Here is an 11462-nt window from a genome sequence, read left to right as displayed (position 1 = left end):
TTGCTGATATCAGATCAAATGTATAATGAAAAATAGTCGGGGCGGGTAAAATATTCGTAGCATTATATCGTAAAATATATTGAATATAAAATATATTTGAGTACAAAATATTTCTGTTTCTTTTATATAAAAATTCATATTTACAGAAGGAATTCATTTTGTTACGCAATTAATTGCATATTTAACAGACTTATTTTTATCCTTACTAGTATTATAAATGCAATAGTAACTTTGGCTGTCTGTCGTGCTTTCAGACAAAACTACTGAACCGATTTATTTGAAATTTGGTACACAGATAGCCTAGTCCCTAACATAGGCTTAACATAGACTTTTTAATACGAAAAATAGTTGAAGAGGTTGCAAGGGGAGATGGAAGGTTGTATGGTAATGTCATTTTTAAAGCTAGAAGCTTAAAACATACTTTTCAGGCTGTTGATTAAATATAAATAAATGTGACATAAGACATATGACATAAGGAGGTAAAATAAAATTAGGGATGAAAGTTTGTGTGGAATTTCGTCATTATTGAAGCTAGAACGATGAAACTTTTTTATGCATGTTTTGGGTTAGATTATTAAATATTTTTTTCTTTATTTGGGTCATTGTTTTGTTTATTTGATTCGTCAAAAGTAGATTACTTTTGAATTCAATTAGATGTTATTACGTCAAAGATTTTAATAAGCTCTTTGCAATTGGCTTACAACTAGCTTTGTTGTATAAACCTGTTTAACTATAAGTATTAATAATATGTACAAAATGCTAATGTTAAAAATTAATTTCAAATTATTTAAATTTCACACAATTATTTTTGTACTTCTGTACCGATTTTTTTTCAGTCGGCCCGAAGAAACCTATAGTTTATTATTATGGTCAGTGCATATAATTGTCGTTGTCAATCAACCAAGTTAAGCAACATTAAGCACGGTCACCTCTGAGTGATTAATAGTGACATGTAAATTGGACCTATTGCGAACTTTGGAGAGCTCGTTAACTCGTTCAGTCCGCTCCTAATATTGTACAAGGGGTTCTCGAGACGGGATGATAAGGATAGGTACAGTCACCTACATTAAATCAAATCAAAACTCTTTTAAATTTAATTTATTGATGTAGGACATTTTAGCCACTTATGAACATATATTTTTTTTGTTTTAATACATAATAATAATAATAATCTTTATTTGTCTCAAACAAAAACTTTTCACGCAATACAACTGTTGCACAAACAATAATATAATTTAAAACTAATGAATGAGGCAAAACAGTCTATAACTCAATGAGGACAGTGAGTCCACCCTCTCTGCTATTCTGTTATAGCCTTTATCAATAAAATAATACAATATGAGACCGATGACGACGATAGCATATTAAGTTATAGTTAAGTTAAGTTCTAAACTACAACTAACAAAGTAAACATAAAAATTGACAATAACAAGATTACAAACTAATGAGAACAATAACAAACTTAAATATATATAATCTAAACATTATTCAAGATTTGTTACTACATTAAATAAAACTAAGAATTATTCAGGATTATTTTATCATATATACCATCAGACGCAGACTTGCGCGTACACACACATATCGACACAACTTAGTAGATTACAATACTACGAAACGAGGGATTGTTCTTGCAGCAACCATTTGCTACATTTGCGCCTAAATATTGATATGGATAATCATTTAAAGCAAAAATCATTTATTCATGTAGGACTTTTTAGCCGTTTATGAACCGTCGAGTTCATTATACAGATAATTCACTTGAGAAAAACTGCCAAGAAACTCTACTGAACAAAAGCATTGAAATATATACAGATTTATTAAAAAATGTAACTAGAATAGTAGACCAGCTGACTTTTCAACTGATGGTAAATGGTAACTATCGCATATAAACATGAACTGCATCACAGATAGCGTAGTTATGGGATGAGCGTTGAAGAATGAGCGTAGTTATGGGATGGGCGTTGAAAAATGAGCAAGAAACTTGCGTGTTGCTCTTTTAAATAAATGTCGTTGTAAGTAAATATACATTAACTAGGATTAGGCATGCAACAATCACAACAACAACAAGAAACTTAATCTCTATTCAATGGGATAACATTGTCAGCACAATGAATTTTAAGTTAGATTTTTTTACAAAAACATTATTATTATACTGCCATGTCAAACATTTTTGCCATATCTATTCATATATATACACATAGGTAAAAATGGGAGTAAATAACGAGATGACTGCGAACAGGGATGAATAGAAGAGAAAAACATTGTGAACGAAGCACTGTATATATATGGGCTGGTAGATATAGTTATGCAAACACGGGTTTTAGTAAGCAATAATATAATATTATGTACAAAAGTATAATAATAGCAGAACAAGAATAATAATGACATATATATTTTTCTATATAAAATAATAGAGAAAATACATAAATAATATACAACGAAGTGTGTCGTGCACACATATTATGGAGAACCCAAAGATAAGGAAGAAGCAGATTATGATGATGTACATACTCGTACGTACGGTAAAAATTGACAAGCACAAGAGGTTGAAAGAGCCAATGTTATTTTGTAATCGAACCTCCGACCATCAGGTTGTATACGACTACACCAGCAACGTAGTGGATACTATCAACCAATCTATCTGCTCTATAAACAAGTAATCATAAATAAATAATAGTTAAGGCACCTCACCAGGGATGCCAACATTACAAAAATCCTCATATATAACAGATAATAATAATATCTCAGGACATTTCACACAACTTCATCTAGACCTAAGCTAAGCAGAGCTTGTGTTATGGGTACTAGACGCCTTTTTTTGTAAATAAATACATATTATACATAGAAAACATCCAGACCGATACAATCAATCATACTCATGAATACAAATGTTTGTACCGTGCGAGGAATTGAACCCGCGACCAGCGGATAGTAAAGTGGTATGCTAAACCACTAGACCACCGAGGCTGTCGGTGCACCGATATTGGTACGAGATTTTTTCTTTGATACGAACCTCCTTGGTACAATTTAACTTACAATTTGACTGAAATTAAACATTTTTTATGAAGTTAATGACGATATAACAAGTAATAACTTGTCGCTTTCCATCCGTTATCTATACATATAAATAAAATTGTAAGTGTGTCTGTTTCTATTTGTGTCAAGAGTGACTGTTTGTAATATTGAAATAACCGTTTTTTACTACATGCATATGAATATAAATTGTAAAAAATATTATTTTGTTGTATGTACTGTATACACCAAAATAACATTTTTTACAATTTTTGTCTGTCTGTTTGTTCCGGCTAATCTCTTAAATTGCTGGTTCAATTTTCACGGGACTTTTATTGGTAGATGTAATAAGGAGTAACGTTGTTTTTAGTAAAGGTTACTTTTATTTTAGAACAAAAAAGTTAAATTCCACGCGGTCTGCTAGTTTAAATATATAACGATATACGAGACAGTAGAGCCACATTGAGTCAATAAAGGACATGAGTCAGGACATGTTGGTCCTCTACCATTATAGAGAACGTGTGTATTTGTACATGTATTTTTTTCTATCTCATGAATGTTCTATGATTGTAATTGGTGAATAAAGAATCTATCTATCTCATGATATCGTGATATCCGTATAGATGAGACGACAATTACCGCTTACCACCAACTCGGCCGTAAGTTTCTTTTCATTCGAATTATATAAAAAATTTCATAATATTTTTGCAAGGCGAAAAGTTTTAAACTTGGCAACCCTGCAGTTTACCGTTCACTGTTCACCGTTCACCTCGCTCTGTGGTTTAATTACAGTAATGTTGAACTAAAGTTTCCAGTAACTGATAGATATAAGTTTGGGCCTGGAAATATTTCACTAACGGTTACAATGCATTAGAAGGAGCAATACACCAATGAAAGGATATGGTATATTCAACCATTTTATTTCTAAACTAGCTACTTGCCCCAGCTTCGTCCGGGTATTCATGTATTATATACCTATGTATATAAACCTTCCTCTAGAATCACTCTATCTATTAAAAGAAACGCTTCAAAATCCGTTGCGTAGTTTTAAAGATTTAAGCATACATAGGGACAGACGGCGACAGCGAAGTTTATTTTATACTATGTAATGATTAATTAAATTAGCTCACCAATGCTACTCTATTTGCTTCACATTTTCACCGTTTTGGCAATATTTTTCAATTATAAATTCAAATTAAAATTAAAAAATCATTTATTCATGACGGACATATTAGCCGCTTATGAGCGTCAAATTTTTTTATTATAATTTTAATTTTTTCCATACCGTCCAGTTCAGTATATAGAACCAATTGAGAAAAACTAGCAAGAAACTCAATTGAATATATTATTTTATTTTAAAAGCCAGTTTATTTACAATGTATATATATAGGTGTGTATGTCTAACATTAATTGAAAATCCCGCGCACAACAACTATTGCCATGCACGCTCGTCATTCAAGTAATCGTTTAGTGATATATTATAACTATATAGTCTAGAGACTATATAGTTAGCGACTCGGATAGCCTATTTATTAAAGAGACCATAGAGACTATATCTAGAGAGACTATATCAAGATAGACTAGAGAGTCCCTATGGTTTCTTTTAATAAATAAGCTATCCAACTCCAAAAGAACTTTAATCGGATACAGTATATAAGATTACGTTTAATATACAATACTTTACATCTTTAGAATATTAGTATGCATTACATTTTAAATTTCCTATTTCAGCCGCATTTTTTCTTCTTATGCTGTTACATTTTGTTACATCACTGTAGTTTTAGTACGGAACTCTTTTTTCTTTGTGATAGTGAAGTGGCCTATGTTACTCAGAGATAATTTATTTATTTTATTTATTTACAAAATTAGTACTTTATGAAGCAATTTTCCAACCTTTTTAGTGCTATGCCCAACCTTAGCCTTTCTAAAATTCTTATGTGTTGTCGTATCTATTGATAGTACGATATAAGAACATACTGCTTGCAAGCTTTTGATCACTGCAATTCTATTTTCTTTAACACCCCATTCCATTTTAAAATTTGATAATGAACACGAAAAAATAAAATGACGCAAAATGGAAAGAAGTTTTTAAAATAATATACTTGTTCCAAATTCAAAATACTTAAAAAGTTAAAAATAATATTCGTTTTTATATAACAGTATTTATGGCCAGACTAGTTACATTATATTATATATATAATATGTCACCTTTTATGCCTAGTTATTTTTTACGATTATATTTGTTCGCCAATAATTATTCTCAGTACTACCTATGGTTGACTGGTAGTAAGTTAGTTTTGTAAATAAATATAATAATATTAGTGTAGGTATATATAGATTTGATTTGAAGCCGTTAGCTGCTGTATCCACTATAAATAAAGTAGACAAAGGCGTCCAATTTACTCAAGTTTTCGTACATCCACTCGACACAGTTTCCGCTCGGATGAAGTTTTAATATGTGGTTCCGTGGAACCCTGAAAGATATACCGACACGTTCCCTTGATGTATCGACCGCACCTTAACATTTGCGGACCCTTCGAGCGTACATACTAAAACTATATCTATAAATAAATATTTTATTTATAATAATGGCTAAGTAATACATATAGTTAATTAAATATTGCAAAGACTATCATTAGACATACACATTACACATATACGATACCCCCAATTCAAACGGGGTCTAAATTATGAGCCTGACTAAGTTTTGAACGCCTAATAATAAAAATCATTTAAACTGATTTAAATGATTGATGCGTCTGATGATACCATCAGACGCAGACTTGCGCGTACACACACATATCGACACAACTTAGTAGATTACAATACTACGAAACGAGGGATTGTTCTTGCAGCAAGCATTTGGTATAATTTTTAATTTTAAATTAAAAATTATACCAAATGAGTTGCAGTTCTCCTATACTGAAGTAACTCTTCGAACTGGACGATAAGGATAATCAAAGATTGGTCCATCTCTGCCATACTAAATTGGTTCACATGTAATAATCTGTTATTGAACTCCAACAAAACTAAGTGCATTAAATTCACGCTGCCTAATGTAAAACAAGTAAATACGCAGCTATTGCTTAAAGATGAAATAGTAAATTTTGTTAATGATACAGTTTTTTTAGGAATAACAGTGGACTCGAAGTTACAATGGGGGCCCCATATTTTAAAATTAGCCAGTAGACTTAGTTCTGCTGCTTATGCAATTAGAAGGATAAGGCAATTAACAGACGTGGCGACGGCAAAACTTGTATATTTTAGTTATTTCCATAGCATTATGTCATATTTTATACTGCTATGGGTAAAATACAAATATAAATACTATATTTATTTTACAAAAGAGAGCCATACGTTCTATTTATGGTATGGGTTCTAGAGAGTCATTACGTAAATGCTTTAAACAATCAAATATCCTCACCGTTGCCTCTCAGTACATTTATGAAAATATTATGTATACAAGGAAAAACTTAGATAGTTTCAAGAAACTTAAAGACTGTACAAGTAGAAACTTACGCAATAAAAATAAGCTAATTTTACCTGACAAAAGAACCTGAAAGGACATACGCTACTTTTTAATGCGGAAAAAGAGTTGTTAAGGGTTACTATTTTCCCTTTTAACCCTTTACAACTCTTTTTCCGCATTAAAAAGTAGCGTATGTCCTTTCAGGTTCTTTTGTCAGGGTCTAGACCGACGTGAAAGCACGACAGACAGATAGAGTTACTTTCACACTTATAATATTAGTAATGATTTAAAGAATTAATTAAATTTTAATAACTTCATCTACCATCACAACCCTTCCATGATACTTTATGGAGTTACCATCACTAAGAGCCATCCTTTAACATAATGGTTGATTAATAATGACTTAATTACTCGATAAATTACAAAAGCTACCTACGAAGTCTAAGAAGACGCTGCTAATGATGCTCCAGAACATTTAATAAAAAAACACTTACCTATCCTGATAAATGAGACAGTGAGTCTCTTTGTTGATTTATTTGTTATTATTTTTTATACTTGTTCTATAAAAAAATAAGACTTAACTTCAACAAGTTAACAATTACTACATACTGGTGCGTAATAATCGTTGCCTTCATATTATATTTAGAGACATGAAAACAAAAAGTAGTCTTCAAGCATGAAGGAATTACAATAAATAGGACCAAACTTCAGTTTCAGTCTTTAAAAGATCTAAAGAATATGAGTATATAAAGTTATTTTGAAAATATATATAGAACTATTGGTAAAATATTCATTTTGGATTACGAATCCGCATATAGAAATAAATATAGAGGGTGGACTGTATTTGTTTAAAAGAAAATAATTGTTGGAAAACGATGGAGAAAGGATTCTTCAAGTTTATGGTGAATAGATATCTTCTGGGTAAGCGCTCTACATCCTAGGTTTATTTCCCATCAGATGAGGTAAGACCAAGCGCTAATCCATTAATAAAAAAAAATACGATTTCATCCAGGAAGAACGTCTTCCACACTCCGAACAACCCATAGTAAGCAAAGTAACACCAAACTTACTCACCTTTGCTCAGGAACGTCCCGATGTGTAGTACAGTTTAGAGGCCACGCACTCTAGAGTGTATATTTTAATAAAAACAATATTATTAATTAAATCAATCATTTTCTTGATTTAATATACGTTCTTTTTCATCCAGTTCCTAATTTCAATTGTTTTTTCTTCCAAGTTTAATTTTTAAGTGGCCACATCTTTTTTTGGTGGCCAGTATTATGAAGTGTCTTTTGTTTTAGTAAGCAATCCAATGATACAACCTGATTATACTAAAAATGTATTCGGAATACGGAACAATCTATATATATATATAATATTTGTACATTGTGTTTATAAACAGACATCTATAAAAATATAACAGTGTCATGGAACATTCCGGTATAACCGCGTTATTCCCAACTTCGTGGTAATTTTGTCTTCGCTGCCCGGGGCAAAACATCTCTCCGAGCATAATTAAATTTCATACCATCTTATATGTTATATACCTACGTATTTGACGATACTAGGTTACCTACCTGGACATATATAAATATAAGACTGACGGTAGATTTGACATATAAGAGTCTGTAATAATCCTACACCAATGTGTCGGTTAGATTTATATATGAGAAATGTATATCTACTGTATGGCAATTAAAGTGTAACAATCTTCCAAACTTCTTCTATAATATATAGAACTGAGATTTCATATATTGTTTAAATGCAAACTGAAAAATTGGCTGTCACTTGGTTTTTTTCTTGTCTATCCAACACTAATTGAATTTTTAGAGTCGGATAAGTAATGGCTGTAGTGTTTCATATATATTACTAGCTACCCCGGCTTCTCACGGGTGTACATGTATTATACATATAAACCTTTCTCTTGAATCACTCTATCTATTAAAAAAACCGCTTCAAAATCCGTTGCGTAGTTTTAAAGATTTACCTAAACATATATAGGGATGTACAGACAGTGACAGTGACAGTGACTTTGTTTTATACTATGTAATGATGATTTTACTAGAAAATAATAAAATTAGAGTGTATAAGTACTCACAACGGGACGTAAATATTTTTTTTATACCACTTAGGTGGCAAATCAGCATATAGCATTTTATAGAAACATCCCCGTATGTCATCAAAATTTAACAACATTATCACTTTAACAATATCAATAAAGTCTATACTTTGATCAACCCCTATAGAATTAAATAACTCTGGACAATTAACACTGCGCACGTAGTCCCACGGTAAGCAGATCTTATGTTATTGGTACTGGACAACTGATATAAATACATAGATACTTTTATGTAAATACATACATAATATATAGTTACCTAGAAAACACCCAGAACGATACAAACAATCATACTCACGAATACAAATGTTTGACTCGAACCCGCGACTATCGGAAGTAAAGCGGTGTGCTAAACCGCTAGACCATCGAGGCCGTCAATTGCAAAGTGATTTTATTACGGAGGAATTTTCATTGTAAATGTGACGTGAATAGAATGCAGAATGTAGACCCATTAGTCTTTATTTCAACTATCAAATGCACTCTGCACAATTTACTCGAGCTGCAAAATTTATACCTTCACTTAGTTTAATATTTGTAATTTACTCATAAAACTAATAAGCGAGTTTAAAATAGAATTTTCTAGGGTTGCCAAACCTTTTACGAGCCTTCGGATCTCATACCAAACTCATTTGTTTCAAGTGTAGGATACACTTGTAACAAATTTTTCAGAAATAAGACGAAAACAAGCGGATTAGCCACTAGGCCACCAAGTTTAAATTAATAAATAACCATTAGAAGAATAATAAGAGCATTTTTAAGAACATTTTTTCGGTGTCAGGCAAAGATATATTGGTACGACGATCAGAGAGATGATAATAGGTTTGCGTTTATATAATAGTCTATCGATGTAAACCATGACGTATTACCGCTTATTTTATATATAAAATTCTCGTGTCAGTTTTCGTTCTCATACACCTTCGAAACGGCTTGACCGATTCTCATGAAATTTTGTGAGCGTATTGAGTAGGTCTGAGAATCGGCCAACATCTATTTTTCATCCCCCTAAATGTTAGGGGTAGTCCACACCTAATTTTTTATTTTATTTTAAGGCAAAACAACGTTTGCCGGGACAGCTAGTTAAATATAATATCTTTAAAATTATGAAAACGAATGTATCTATTTACTTATTACCTTTTCACGTCCAAACGGCTGGACCGATCTTAATAAAATATTGACTTGAATATAAGGGACGGACTTTAACTTTTTTTTTACGACTGATTTATTCCTATTATGTACTTAATATTTTGACTGTAATGAATTGGTGCTAGTTGGCAGTTTATATTCATACATAATTATTTATTTTAATAAATATGACTATACAAATGTAGGTACTTAAATTTATGTTTATTTGAATAAATTATTTGTGTTCTATTCCAATAACATAAACTATGTTTATCTTAGAATGCAGATGGCGCTGTTTAAATTGTCCTGATAATATTATTAATATTTGTATTTTATCTAAAAAGCAAACAAGCTCACGGATAACAGCATGTCGGTTTTGTGATCGTTGTTTAATAACTCATTATATTTCCATCAATTCAGCCACTCCAACATTGTGCCATTCAATTTGAATATTTCCCGTTTTAATTGAATATTTCATTATCACGAATTGCTCATTCCCAAGAGGGTGGGCGCCTCTGACGCTGTTTGCGGGACTTACTTGACAATCGGCTTTGTAATATAAAATTTTGAACCAAAAGGATTTAATCTGCACTTCAATTTCTTAGATGTTCAAGTGACTAATGTATACAAATAAATAAAATTGACGTGTTTGTAATTGAAGCACACCGCTTTACTTCCGATGGTGGCGGGTTCGATTCCTAGTACGGTGCAAACATTTTGTATTCATGAGTATGATTGTTTGTCTGTGTGTTTTTTTTGTATTTATATTATGTATGTATTTACAAATACCATACATATAAATATCATACAGGACCATGTCAGGTTGACCTCCACGCAGTTCCCCTGGAAACCATCGTGATAAATTCTACATTATTTTGTCATGGACTAATTGACTTGACCTCATGCTCATTTTATCATCCTCCACTGGTGCCCCGCCAGCGTAATCCGTCATAGCAGGCTAGCAGGCGGGTGCACTGTTCCATTATCATACATAAACGGTATATACTAACGGGGCACCAATGGAGGATGATAAGATGAGTATGAGGTCAGGTCAGTTAGCACATAATAACAAATTACCAGGAATTTAACAACATGATGGTGTCCAGGGGGAACTGTGTGGAGATCAACTAGACGTTGCTAGTAATTCAGTTATTAATCCCTTTGCCCTACAGTAAGTACTTTTTTAAGGGATTATCATCCCTTAAAAAAAATGGAAAGCTGCAGTTGTTTTCGCTAACGATATACGATAATGAGTGAGGAGGATGTCACTCTATTCTCCCAAATTTGAATCGAAATGACTGTGTAAACATGTACGATATTTATTTGAAAAGAATACGAGCTGAGTTTCTTGTCAGTTCTCATCGAAATCATTCCGAACTGACGGTAGATTTGACATATCTCACGGTACATTTAAAAGTTTAATAGACCTACATGAATAAAGATATTTTGAAATTTTATGATAAGTATAAGGTCTTGAATAATACCAGCTGCTGAGTTTCACCACCGTACCACCCGCCAGAAACTGAAATACCATCCTGACGGTAGATTTGACATATCTGACGGTACATTTAAGAGTTTAATAGACCCACATGAATAAAGATATTTTGAAATTTTATGATAAGTATAAGGTCATGTCAAATAGCCCATTAAGGTAAGTTCGCCAGGGATTTAAAATGATGGTTTCCATTGGGAATTAACATGGTACATTGCTAGCAATTTTATTTATTAAATCTTTTC

This window comes from Achroia grisella, unplaced genomic scaffold (genome assembly GCF_030625045.1).
Source record: "Achroia grisella isolate CSIRO2021 unplaced genomic scaffold, CSIRO_AGI_Agris_v1 utg474, whole genome shotgun sequence".
NCBI lineage: Eukaryota > Metazoa > Arthropoda > Insecta > Lepidoptera > Pyralidae > Achroia > Achroia grisella.
Note: the sequence above shows the minus strand (reverse complement) of the source record.